The sequence below is a fragment of the Hyla sarda genome, chromosome 5 (genome assembly GCF_029499605.1).
Source record: "Hyla sarda isolate aHylSar1 chromosome 5, aHylSar1.hap1, whole genome shotgun sequence".
In the NCBI taxonomy this organism is placed as follows: domain Eukaryota; kingdom Metazoa; phylum Chordata; class Amphibia; order Anura; family Hylidae; genus Hyla; species Hyla sarda.
This window is the reverse complement of record NC_079193.1, coordinates 234462952-234477007: the sequence shown is the minus strand read 5'-3', so window position 1 is coordinate 234477007 and position 14056 is coordinate 234462952.

Genomic DNA, 14056 nt, shown 5'->3' with positions numbered 1-14056 from the left:
TAAAAGAAATCCTAACTATATGCACCAATATTAGTATGGTTAAAATTGTCCTCTTCTGACCACTATAACTTTTTAATTTTTCCGCATACGGGGCTCTATGAGGGCTAATTTTTTGTGCCATCGTCTGTTGCTTTTATCGGTACCATTTTTGTTTTGATGGGACTTTTTGATTGCTTTTTATTAGTTTTTGTTATGGTATATTAACCCCTTAACGCATATGGACGTTTATGAACGTCCATAAGCATCTGCTGAGGTATGACACCCGCTCAGCAGGTGAGCGTGCATCATACCCAGTGGGTCCCGGTTGCTATAAGCAACCAGGACCCGTGGCTAATGCCGGACATCGCCGATCGAGCATTAACTCTTTAGAAAGTTGATCAACGCGTCTAAAGTGAAAGTAAAAGCTTCCGGCAGCTCAGTCGGGCTGATCGGGACCATCGCGGTAAAATCGCGATGTCCCAATTAGCTAGGACACAGTGCCTTACATGCCTCCTGCGCATCTGATCGGTGATTGATTGCTCCAAGCCTGAAATCCAGGCTTGAGCAATCAACCGCCGATAACACTGATCCCTGCCATTGAATGCAATAGCAGTGATCAGTGTATTGAATCAATGTACAGCATGTTATAGCCCCCTATGAGGGCTATAACATTGCAAAATAAAAGTGAATTTTTTTTTAATAAAGATCATTTAACCCCTTCCCTAATAAAAGTTTGAATCACCCCCCTTTTCCCAATAAAAAAAACCCAGTGTAAATAAAAATAAACATGTGGTATCGCCGCGTGCGTAAATTTCCGAACTATAAAAATTAAATGTTAAGTAAAGCGCACGGTCAATGGTGTACGCGCAAAAAAATTCAAAAGTCCAAAATAGCATATTTTTGGTCACTTTTTATACCATAAAAAATGTATAAAAAGCGATCAAAAAGTCTGATCAAAACATGGTATCAATGAAAACTTCAGATCATGGCGCAAAAAATGAGCCCTCATATCGCCCCATACATGGAGAAATAAAATTTTAGGGGTCAGAATAGGACAATTTTAAACGTATACATTTTCCTGCATGTATTATGATTTTTTTCAGAAGTAATACAAAATAAAACCTATATAAGTAGGGTATCATTTTCACCGTATGGACCTACAGAATAAAGATAAGGTGTCATTTTTAATGAACAATGTACTGCGTAGAAACGGAAGCCCCCAGAAATTTCAAAATTGCGTTTCTTCTTCCATTTTGTTGCACAATGATTTTTTTTCCCGTTTCGCTGTAGATTTTGGGGTAAAATGACTGATGTCATTTCAAAGTAGAATTGGTTTCGCAAAAAATAAGCCATTATATGAATTTTTAGGTGCAAACTTGAAAGTTTTATTTTTAGAAGGTGATGAGGAAAAAACGAAAATGCAAAAATTGAAAAACCCTCCGCCCTTAAGGGGTTAAGTGACCAAAAATGCACAATTTAGGACTTTTTTTTTTTTACATGTACACCATCATCCGTGCGGTTTAGCTAACCTTCTATATATTAATAGTTTGGACATTTACGCACGCGGCGGTACCACACATGATTTTTTTTTAATTACATTATTTTATTTAAAAAATGGGAAAAGGGGGGGTGATTTAAACTTTTAATAGGGAAGGGGTTAATTCACTTATTAACTTTTATTTTAAACTTTAGTTTTTTTTTTTTTAGTCGCCACAGGGTGCTATACCATGCAATCTTTTGATTGCTTACATTGCTTGGAGCAGCAGATCGCCGAACGGATGACAAAGAGGCAGGTGAGGACCCTCTCGTCGACCAGCAAGTTGAACGGGACATCGCGATTTTGCGATAGTCCCGATCAGCTCCGTTGAGCTGCCGGGATAGTTTAAGTTTCATTTTGGACGCCATGATCAACTTTGATCACGGCATCTAAAGAGTTAATGTCGGGCATCGGCCCGATCAGCAGAGCCCGGGATTAGCCGTGGGTCCTGGCTGCTCATAGCAACTGGGTTTAACCCGTTATCGGCTTATGAGAATGATTTAAACCTTGTTAACGGGACTCAGGACGTACAGGTACACCTTGGGTCCTTAAGTATCAGGAACGTCAGGGCATACGTCCTGTGTCCTGAACGGGTTAAATTAAATTTTTTGTTTACCCTGTGATGACGTGATTTTGGTGCTCTTACTGCTGTTATTTAGCCGCTAAGAACTCCCTTTATGATGCACAACTATTTCTCATTCTTTCCATTTTAGGGGGGTTAGACCAGAGCTATGCTGTTTGTCAGTATTGTGCACACAGGCACCTCCTTTACCTTACTTCTCTAGCCGATCACAGAAAGCACCCACTCCTCTAGCCGATCACAGAAAGCACCCACTCCACTCTGCTATAACATCACACACTAGACTGAAAAGACTGGCACTGTGCCGGGGGATGATTTACACAAGAAAGTGCAGAGAAACTGGTGAGTGAGGCAAACTAGTGGCCAAGACTTTAGAGATCTTTTTTGGGGTAAGGAATCATTTTTGGTTAAGTGATTTACAAATATGCGTAGATGTATGTGGGGCATATTTAAAGACAAATTTCCTAGTGGTGCCCTAACTCTTGAGAAATGGCAATTCCATGAAACACATTGAGTGCACATTATGATGTTTTATGTATGTAATGTATTGTAAATGACTGGCCATGATTCTGTGTGGACGGTGAGGTGGAGACTTGCTGGAAAAGAAAACCAGAGCTGTGATAGCAAGTGGAACAGAGAAGCTGGAGATGATTCATGAGGTGTCTTGAGAGGCTTGCTTGGATTAGAGAGGAGAGGAAATATTCCACCCCTCGGAGGTAATTGGATCATTTATTTTTGGAGTATTTTTATTTATTTACTAGCTGAGTACCCGGTGTTGCCCGGTTTTTCCTTCCTAATCCTTGTTGGGGAGGAAAATCAACAAAGGAGGAAGCTTTTGACTTCATATCCCGTCCTCATATATTGTTGTCATATCCAACCCCATCCTCATAACTCATCATCATATCTCTACCTCATATCCTGACCTCCTATCCTGTCCTCATATCTCAACCTCCTATCCCTTCCTCCTATCCCAACCTCATATCCCATCCTCCTATCCCATCCTCATATTCAGAACTCCTGTAATATGTGTAACAGGTATTATTGAAATATCTCCAGCCATACGGAAGTTATGTGGGAACATACATTTCCCATTGACGTGTATGTGACTTTAAACAAAGTCCCTGGCAAATGGGGGTGAGTAAGAGTTAAATTACCTATCCTATGTTTGTTGTTGACATATAAATAACATGTGTGCCAAGTTTCATGTTAATATATCGTTAGCCGTGTGGATGTGATGCTGGAACACATACACACTTTGAGTTTATATATATATATATATATATATATATATATATATATATATATACACACACACACACACACACACACACACACATACACTAGCTGAGTACCCGGTCTTGCCCGTATTTATCTTCCTAATCCTTGTTGGGGAGGTAAATAAACAAAGGAGGAAGCTTTGACTACATATCCTATCCTATCCTCCTATGTTGTTGTCATATCCCAACCCCATATCCCATCCCGTCCTCCTATCCCGTCCTCCTATCTTGACTGCCTGTCCCGACCTCCTGTCCCGTCCTCATATCCTGTCCTCCTATCTCGACCTCCTATCCCGTCCTCATATCCCGACCCATAATATATGGACCAGGTATTTAAATATCTCCAGCCGTACGGAAGTTATGTGGGAAAATACATTTCCCATTGATTTGCATGGGACTTTAAACAAAAACCCCGACTCTCCCAAATGGGGGTAGTTAAGGGTTAAAATTAACTATCCTATATTTTAAGTGGACATACAAGTAACATGTGACCAAGTAATATCGAAATATCTCCAGCTGTTTGGAAGTTATGCAGTAACATATTTCCCATAGACGTGTATTGGACTTTAAACAAAAAAACGACCCTGCAAATGGGGTGAGTAAGGGTTAAATGACCTATCCTATGTTTGTTGTTGACATATAAGTAACATGTGCACCAAGTTTCAGGTTAATATCTTTAGCCGTTTGGAAGTGATGCTGGAACATACACACACACACACACACATTGAGTTATATATATAACACACACACACACACACACTAGCTGAGTACCCGGCGTTGCCCGGTTTTTCCTTCCTAATCCTTGTTGGGGAGGAAAATAAACAAACAAAGGAGGAAGCTTTTGACTTCATATCCCATCCTCATATATTGTTGTCATATCCCAACCCCATATCCCGACCTCCTATCCTGTCCTCCTATCCCGTCCTCCTATTTCGACCTCCTATCCCGACCTCCTAGCCTGTCCTCCTATCCCGTCCTCCTTTCCCATCCTCATATCCTGGCCTCCTATCCCGTCCTCCTTTCCCATCCTCATATCCTGGCCTCTTATCACGACCTCCTATCCCGACCTCCCATCCCGTCCTCCCATCCTTTCCTCATATCCCGACCTGTAATATGTGTACCAGGTATTGAAATATCTCCAGCCGTACGGAAGTTATGTGGGAAAATACATTTCCCATTGATTTGCATGGGACTTTAAACAAAAAAGCCAACCCTCACAAATGGGGGTAGTTAAGGGTTAAATTAACTATCCTATGTTTTAAGTGGACATAGGTAACATGTGACCAAGTATTATGGAAATATCTCCAGCCGTTTGGAAGTTATGCAGTAAACATATATTTCCCATAGACTTGTATGGGACTTTAATCATAAACCCTGCCCCTGGCAAATGGGGGTGAGTAAGGGTTAAATCACCTATCCTTTGTTTGTTGTTCACATATAAGTAACGTGTGCCAAGTTTCAGGTTAATATCTTTAGCCGTTTGGACGTGATGCTGGAACATACATACATATATACACACACATTGAGTTTTATATATATATATATATATATATATATATATATATATATATATATATATATATATATATAGGTTTTACTAATAAATAATATTTTTTATTGTTTAATAAAAATAAGAGATCAATAAAATAAACATTTGGTAGCTTAGAGTTGCACTAAAGGGTAAGAGGTGTGTGACCTTCAACAGAAAACAGAGCCTTGAATTTGTCTCATTCTTTAATCATCAGACCAAGTGTAGGTATCTGTGACCCATGTATGCTCCCATTACCTGTCTCGAAAGCAGGATTGCACACCAAACCCAGCCACACTGACCACAATTCTCTGACTGGTTTCCAGTGCATCAGATTCATAACCATGATTTTATCAATGATTAAACAACCATTTAGATATGGCACACATTTATGATGCAGTTTACATCAAGATTTGTGCAGTATAGTTAAGTAGTAGCAGTAAAATAATAACTTAACTTAATAATAACTTTCTTATAACAATCTCAGTTATGTAAATAAGTGGAAAGGTCGCACATTTTGACACAAATCTACAGCAGCTCATAACAGGCTTGCATGTTAAGTTCAAGGGGGGCTTGGATGGATATTTTTCTGGAAAAATATAACATTATAGGTTATGGATACTAGACTTTTGCGGATAGAACGTTGATCCAGGGATTTATTCTTATTGCCATATTGGGGTCATGAAGGAATTTTTTTCTTTGTCATTGAGCCCAATTAACCTGAAAGCCAGAAATTGAACAAAATCGATCAAGTAAGTCCATAAAGGGACAATCGAGAACCCTCAGCATCCGCCATATATACTAGAGTATCATCAGCATAAAAAGGGAAACCTTTTCCAAAATAGACTCCCTGGGAATACTGCAGATATCAGGGTCCCCCGAATGGCTGATGCCAGAGGATCTATCACCAGCGCAAAAAGGAAGGGAGAGAGCGGACACCCCTGCCTCGTCCCACGACGCAGAAAAAAAGGCTCAGAGACATCTAAGTTAGTGTGGATACGGGCCCTAGGATTTTCATACAGCAGGCGAACCCATGCACAGAATTGGGGTCCAAACCGAAACATACCCAGCACCTCCCAAAGATGAGGCCAAAAAACAAAGTCAAAAGCTTTATAAAAATATCTAGGCTAACTACCACATCCGTAGGAAAGCCCTCCCCTACTGCCGCTATATTGAGCTTCAGACGCTTCACATTCACATCGGTAACCCTACCTGGATGAATGGTCAGGATGAAGGACAGCACCGATAACCCCATACAGGCGAGTAGCCAGGACTCTAGCCAAAATCTTAATATCAGAACATTCAGTAGGGAAATAGGTCTATAAGAGTCGGGGAGCACTGGGTCTTTCCCGGGTTTAGGAAGCACAACAATGAGCGCTTCCCTTATAGAGTCTGGAAGGTAATCAGCAATACCTATGGAGTGGAACAAATTGCAAAGAATAGGGGCCAGTCGCTCTTCATTCATCCTATACCAATCACCTACCATCTCGTCTAAACCTGGAGTCTTCCCGCTAGGAAGATCCCATATAACCTGAGCCACCTCATCAACTGTAAAAGGGGTATACAATGCCTCTGACTGAGCACGTCTAAGCGAGGGGAGATAAATCTCGCAGGAAGGAGAGAATCTCCCATTGACAAGGCATAGAAGGGGCAAAATATAGGGAGGAGTAAAATTCCCTAAAGACAGAAATTTATCCCCTGTGGATCCGTTACCACCACCCCATCACTACCTATAATACAGGGAATAGAGGTCGGCGGGCGAGTAGCCCTAGCTAAATACACCAATAGTTTACCATTCTTATCCCCAAATTCAAACAGGGCCGCTAATACGCTAACCGCAACTGAACTCTATCTTTCTGGACAACTAACAAAGATCTCTGAGCCTTAGCCCATGCCCTCATTCTCTGGTGACAGATTCCTAACATACTCAGCCTCTAGGAGCCCCACCTTCTGTAGAAGAATACTCTCCATGGCCGACCTAAGCTTCCGCTGACCCGCTATGAAAGCGCCTCTAATCGTAGCTTTATATGCATCCCACTGCACTAAGAGTCAGGATAAGAAGTGATGTGATCCCAGTATTCAGTGTGAGCTACTCCTAGAGCCTTCACAACTGCCTCAGCACGTAGCCAGCCAGGATGCCTGCGCCATATGTGGGAAGGGGGAGTAGGGCCGAGGTGCAGAACGACCAATATGGCAGAGTGGTCTGAGATGCCCCTAGAGATATAGGAAACTTCTCTTACCGCTGGCAGGAGATCCTCAGATGCCAGAGCAAGGTCAATGTGAGAAAACGACCTATGGGCCACAGAATAAAAGGAGGAGGATGCAGTAGGGAATTTCCACCTCCAGAGGTCAGTCAAGCCCAACGCCAAATGCCAGGTATTGAACGAAGAGGAGCCAAGATCTGACCACTGTCACTTTAAGCATTAATAACTCTGGGATGCTTTTACTTATGAATTTGATTCCGAGACAGTTTTTTCATGACATATTCTATTTTAACATAGTGGTAAATTTTTGTCAATACTTGCATCATTTCTTGGTGAAAAATTCCAAAATTTCATGGAAAATTTTAACATTTTGCATTTTTCTAACTTTGAAACTCCCTGCTTGTAAGGAAAATACACCAAATAGACATTCAAAATGACATTCAGTAAGGGTGTTAACCCTTTAGGTGTTTCACAGTAATAGCAGCAAAGTGGAGAAAATTACAAATCTCCATTTTTTTACACTCACATGTTCTTGTAGACCCAGTTTTTGAATTTTTACAAAGGGGTAAAAAGGAGAAAAATCCCCCCAAAATGTGTAACCCAATTTCTCTCGAGTAAGGAAATACCTCATATGTGGATGTAAAGTGCTCTGTGTGCGCAGTAGAGGGCTCAGAAGGGAAGGAGCGGCAATGGGATTTTGGAGAGTGAGTTTTTCAGAATTTTTTTTGGGGGGGCATGTCACATTTAGGAAGCCTCTGTGGTGCCAGAACAGCAAAGAAAAAAAAAAAACACATGGCATACTATTTTGGAAACTGCACCCCTCAAGGAATGTAACAAGGAGTACAGTGAGCCTTAATACCCCACAGGTGTTTGACGGCTTTTCATTAAGGTTGGATGTATAAATGAATTTTTTTCACTAAAATGCTGGAATTACCCAAAATTTTTCATTTTCACAAGTGGTAACAGGAGAAAATGTCACCGTAAATTTGTAAATAAATTTCTTTGGAGTAAGGACATACCTCATGTCTGGACGTAAACAGCTCTGCGGGTGCACACCAGGTCTCAGAAAAGCAGGAGCGCAGTCAGGGGCATTGAGCATTTACATAGCTGCCTATGGAGCCAGAACAGCGGGACCCCGCTCAAGGAGTGTTACATGAGATAAATTACCAAGATGGGGCAGAGTGGGACATAAAATCATAAAACAGGTTATTTCCCAGAATGATGAATATGCCCAACCCAAACCCTATGCTCTGAATAATCTTTCTGGGAATGTGATGTGTGTGGCCGTCCCTAACCTGTTGCCTCAAATGCGAACCCCGCTCAGGTGGAGAGAGAGCGCTGCGCATTTGAGGAAACATTAAAAAAAAGTCCCCGATAATAGTGACTCAGTGACCCATTTTTGGAAAAAATACCCACAGAGGTCTTATCAAGTTTTATTTTTTTTTTCTTATAAGAGTTTTTTTGGGCAATTTAATGGTTTATGGGGTTAAAATTTGGAATGTACTCTGGACTTGGTACATTGGGATAAAATTATGGAAAATTTAAATGAAAAAGGGAAAATGTAATACTCCATGGAAGTGTGATACTCCCTGAAGCAGTTTTTAATGCAGGCCCGGATGATTGGGGCAAGTATCACATTGATAGGTGGTGTCCTTCCGTATCCCCCTCCTGTGATACACACTGCCTTTTTTTTCTGGGATCGTCACTTCTTTCCAGTGTTGGGGACCTCACCTGGAAAGTGCTGGCCTGGGACGATCCTGGCACCTATATTTCCAGTTCCTTGGGAATTCCAGCCTGCTCTTTCCCGGTCACCAAAGATCAGGGCCCTTAGGACGACTTCTTGGAACTGGAGGAATGTCCCTGTGTTGCCAGCGTACTGGGACAGTATAAAAAAAATAAATAAAAAAAATAAAATAAAAAAAAAAGTGTTGTACATAGCAACCTGTACCAAGTAGGCCACAACTTTTTTGTACCATACCCTGGTTTTCCGCATGGCCATGTATAGCTTGAAGACTTGATCAGAGAGATCAACTCCCCCCATATTCTGATGGTAGTCCAAAATACAATCTGGCTTGAGGACCGTTGTTGTGGTGCCTCACACAGGTCTGAACAAAATTTAGAGGGAGGCCTCTCTGGTTCTTCCGCGCGGTCCCACAAGCGGACATGGATCTGCCGGCAAGGAATGTGAACAGGGGGATGCTGGTATAAAAAGTTGTCCATGTACACGTGGTAACCCTTATCCAGCAATAGGTGCACAAGGTCCCAAACGAGTTTTCCCGCTAACACCCAGAGTGGGGGGGGGGGAACATTCTGGGGGTTCAATACGGGAATCCTGTCCCTCATATACTCTAAACTTGCATGTGTCACCAGAGGTACTCTTGCAAAGTTTGTAGAGTTTCACGCCATACCGCACCCGCTTCGAGGGAATATACTGGCGGAAAATGAGTATCCCCTTAAAACTGATGAGACTCATCTACCGAGAGCTCCCTGAGGGGTACGTAGGCCTCCAGAAACTTGGCCCCAAAGTGATCTATGACTGGCCTCACTTTGTAAATCCGGTCATAGGTGGGATCACCTCGGGGGAACATGCCGCATTATCAGAGTAATGCAGGCATTTCCAAATGGCCTCGAACCACCTCCTTGCCATGGCCATACTGTAAAGCGGGGTCTGGTAGAGGACGTCCCCGCTCCAGTACTGCCTGACACTTGTTTTTTTGACCAGGCCCATATGCAGCACGAGGCCCCAAAATGTCCTCATTTTGGCTGCATTAATGGCATACCATTCATTGGGGCTAGCCAAAAGCGAATCAGGGTGGTGGGCAATGAATTGTTGGGCGTAAAAGTTTGTTTGCTCCACCATTAGATTGACAAAGTTGTCACTTAAAAAATAACTAAAAGAGTCTATTTCAGTGTACCTGGCCGTGTCAATCTGGATTCTTGAGTTGCCAACAAACTCAGGAATCGGCTGATAACCCTCTGGGGGTCTCCAGACAGGTTCACCAGAAGGGGGCTCCGGTATGCTTGTCTGGGGGGGGGGGGGGGGGGGGTGTCAGACTCCTACTACGAGCGACATGGACACTCGTACTAGTGTCGGCCACTGGGTCACTTTCATTGGGGGGGGGGGGGGGAAACGAGGATGAGGAAGAACACCGAAAAGTAGAATCTTCCTTGTGCTCACTGGCACATTCGGAGTCTGAGGCAAGTAAAGCATATGCCTCCTCCAGCGAAAATGCCCGGCGGGCCATCACCTTTTTTTGCTACGGTGGTTTTGGGGGGTGGGGAAGTGTGTATGTGCTTGGTGTTAAGTACCAGGAACTCAGAGCGTACATTTTTCAATGTGTCTTTTTTTTTTTCTATAATAGAATTTTCAGACAATCCATTACTAAGCCGGGGCTTAGCGTTATCCCCAAGAACAGCTAGCACTAACCCCCAATTACTACCCCGGTACCCACCGCCTCAGGGGTGCCAAGAAAAGCTGATACCAACAGTCCCGGAGCATCAAATATTGCGCTTCTGGGCCTAGGAGGTAACAGACTATTTATAAAAAAAAAAAAAAATAAACATCAAACAAAAATGCATAGGGTTCCCCGTATTTTCAGTATGAGCCAGATACCAACCAAGCAGCAAGTGCCTGATGTTATCAGGGTAGGCGAGGACCATTGTTATTGGCCCTCCACAGCCTACGTAACATCAGCCTTTAACCCCCTAGGCTCAGGAGTGCCATATTTGACGCTCCGAGCCTGTTGGCATCGGCTCTTCCTGGCACCCCTGGGACGGTGGATACCGTGGTAAGAATTGGGGGTTAGCACCAGCTGTTTTGGGGAATAATGCTAAGCCCCGGCTTAGTAATGTATTCCGTCTACAAGACAGCTTCCACTACTAAGCCTAAAAATTCTATTATAAAAAAAAACGACAGATTGAAGAAAAAATAAATAAAATAAATAAAGCCCCCACTGCGCTCGCTATCCCTTTTATTGAAATAAAAAAAAAAAATGCTGGTCATCGTCGCAATCCACCGAATCTAATGTAGTTTACGTATCTGCAAGGAGTAGAAAAAAAAAAAAAGGAAAAAAATGGGGAGAGTGCCCATAATCTGTGGCATCCGAGCCTCAAATCAATAGAACAAAATCCCCGTGTCCAGGACACAACACTTTTTCTGTGAGGAAAGCTCAACACTTTTCCTGAAGCTCAGATGTACAAATAGAACTGTGTGGAGATTTAGAACTTTGCACAAAATTTATCATGTGGCTTGCACAAGTATGGTAAATTTCACCAAATTTAGACCAACCAAAATGATCTACCTACACCAACACTGATAAATGTCCCCCTATCTTACCATGTTAGGCATATAATTAATTTTCTGTTTGGTGAAAATGTGATAAAAGTAGATTTTTTTTTTTGTACTCACCGTAAAATCTCTTTCTCATAGCCTGCATTGGGGGACACAGAGACCATGGGTATTATGCTGCTGCCACTAGTCAAAAATTATTATTATTTTTTTTTTTTAAAGTCGGCTCCTCCCAGCAGGATGTACCCGCCCACACGCACTGAGCTAAATCAGTTGTGTAACCAAGCAGTAGGAGAAGCCAAACCACAAAAAAGGAGAAAATGTCCAAAAGTACACCAGAAAACAATAACAGGCAACAACCAACCTGACCAGGAACAATCGAAAAACAGCTGAGCAACACAACAAGAAGGCAAAACTCGGCAGGCTGATACCAGGATGGGATGGGATGAAGGAGGAGAAAAAATAAAAAAAAAATAAAAAACTCATGTGCAGTCCCGAGCGCCTGAAGAAAACGGCCAGAAAGAAAAAAACAAAAAACGCTAGGGCAAGATGCACCCGCTGACCACCTAAACCGAGAGGTTTAAACTCAAATCCTCAATCCTAGGCCACTCAGCTCAAAACCTGGTGGAGAACTCAAGAGTCCTCCGCACAGCCACAAAAGTGGGAAATAACATGCAACAATGTGGACCATGTACGTGGAGACGCACGAAACAGCCAGACTGGGCAACCAAGCCCCTAAACACTGAGACCATACGATCCGGGCCCCTCCCACACCGGTGGGAGAAGAAGGAACGCAAATAGACCGGAGGGAAGGAGCAGAGCCATCCAGAACACTGGAGCCGCCACCCAGAGAAACAGAGGAACCCATGTCCAGGAAAAAAAAAAAAAAAAAAATAAAGGAGGGACCCTGGAGTTCCAACCAGGAGAGGCAGAGAACCTCAAGCCAGAGTGAACACTCCGGCTGAACACCCAGACCAGGGCAGGACACGGAGCGGCGAGCAAAGACCGCCGCTGCGGAAAAGAGCAGGACCGGAACCCTGCCAAGGTAGACAAACTCCCAGGATGGTGGAAGCTCCAGGCACAACCACTCCGTAGCACAAGGCATGGAAAGGCCACCTAGCGGAGAGCCCAAGGCAAGGAGAGCCTGAAAGGGCAAAAGACCGAGGGAGAGGGACCAGGAGGAGTCGCGGGGGGGTGGGGGGGGGGGTTGGGGGAAGTGACCCAACCTTGGGAATAATCGCAGCCAGGAGAAAAAGGCACCGCCACCCCTGAGGCAACCATGCCATCACTCTTAGACACAAAAGACTAGGATATAGACATGGTCGAGTAAGCGAAGACTAAAAAAGAGCGGAGCTGCATTGGCTGGGAATGGGACCCAGGCCTCTTGCGTGGCAGGTGAGAATTCTACCACTGAACCACCAATGCTCTGCCATACAAACGGAAAAAAAAAAACTAACCTTTAGACTGAAACTAGCAAAAAAAAAAAAAAAAAAAAAAAAAAGAAATAAGACCAGGTCTGGAGAGAGCTCCAGACCTGTGTCTGCCTCCTACTGACATTAAGTTAAAAACAGAACTGATTAGCTCAGTGCCTAATGTCAGACTCCTAGTGGCAGCAGCATAATACCCATGGTCTCTGTGTCCCCCAATGAGGCGACCGAGAAAAATTTATTAAATAGTGTGTGCTTTTTAATAAAATTTTGAGACAGTCATCTAACTACCTCCTTTACTTAGACTAGCATATAAAGAACAAGCCTTATTAAAGCGGGCCAGTATTTGTTCTCATCTGAAATAAATTGTCTCATTAGTAAAACTAGAGCAGCAAACAATTACTACATTATTAGAGACAATGTTTTGATAATCATTTTAAAGGGTCATCCTTAGAGTCACTTGAGTGGTGGAACACCAAAATTCTTTACTGCCACAGATAGACAAAATACCCTCAAAAAAATCAAATATATTCTTAAATTTTTTTTATTATTATCACAATGGATGATATTACCACAAAGGTCAGTTTAAGTATTAGTCAATATGCTAAGAACAATTACAACAATTTATTACAACCACAGCTACTACTCTGACTGTATGTCTTATTGAGTAGTGTATTCACATTTATACAGGAGAAGAAGATAATCTTATTTTCATTGTCTTACAGGAGGATACAGAAAATATTTAATTGTATATGAGAAACAGGGTTGTGCTGAATTATTCTATCTCAATACATGGTAAAATGACATTAGAACCAGGATAAAGCATATTAAAGAAATGTAATCATTTTACACAACAGCTATAAACATCACAGAAAGGTGAAGAACCTGTAATCACCTCTCCCTGAACCAGGAGTCATTGGGGCTGTCCCAGGTCACATCTCCACACCCCTATGGCTCCCTATACTGAAACAGGGAAAGGTCTATTAATGAAGGCTGATAAGGCAAGGAGAAGCTTCCAATGACTCCTGGTTCAGACTGTATATAAAATAGTGTTTCAAAATAAAAGTCTCTATAGGCCTTTTGAATAAACGATTATGTCAGTATAAAAGTACCTTTAAATGCTGTGCTTGTATTTGTTATAATGTAATCCAACAGTTTTAACGTGAACAATGGGGATTCTAAAAATGTACAGAAGAAAAAACAACCATAACTTTTCACAGTGTAGACATGAGAGAG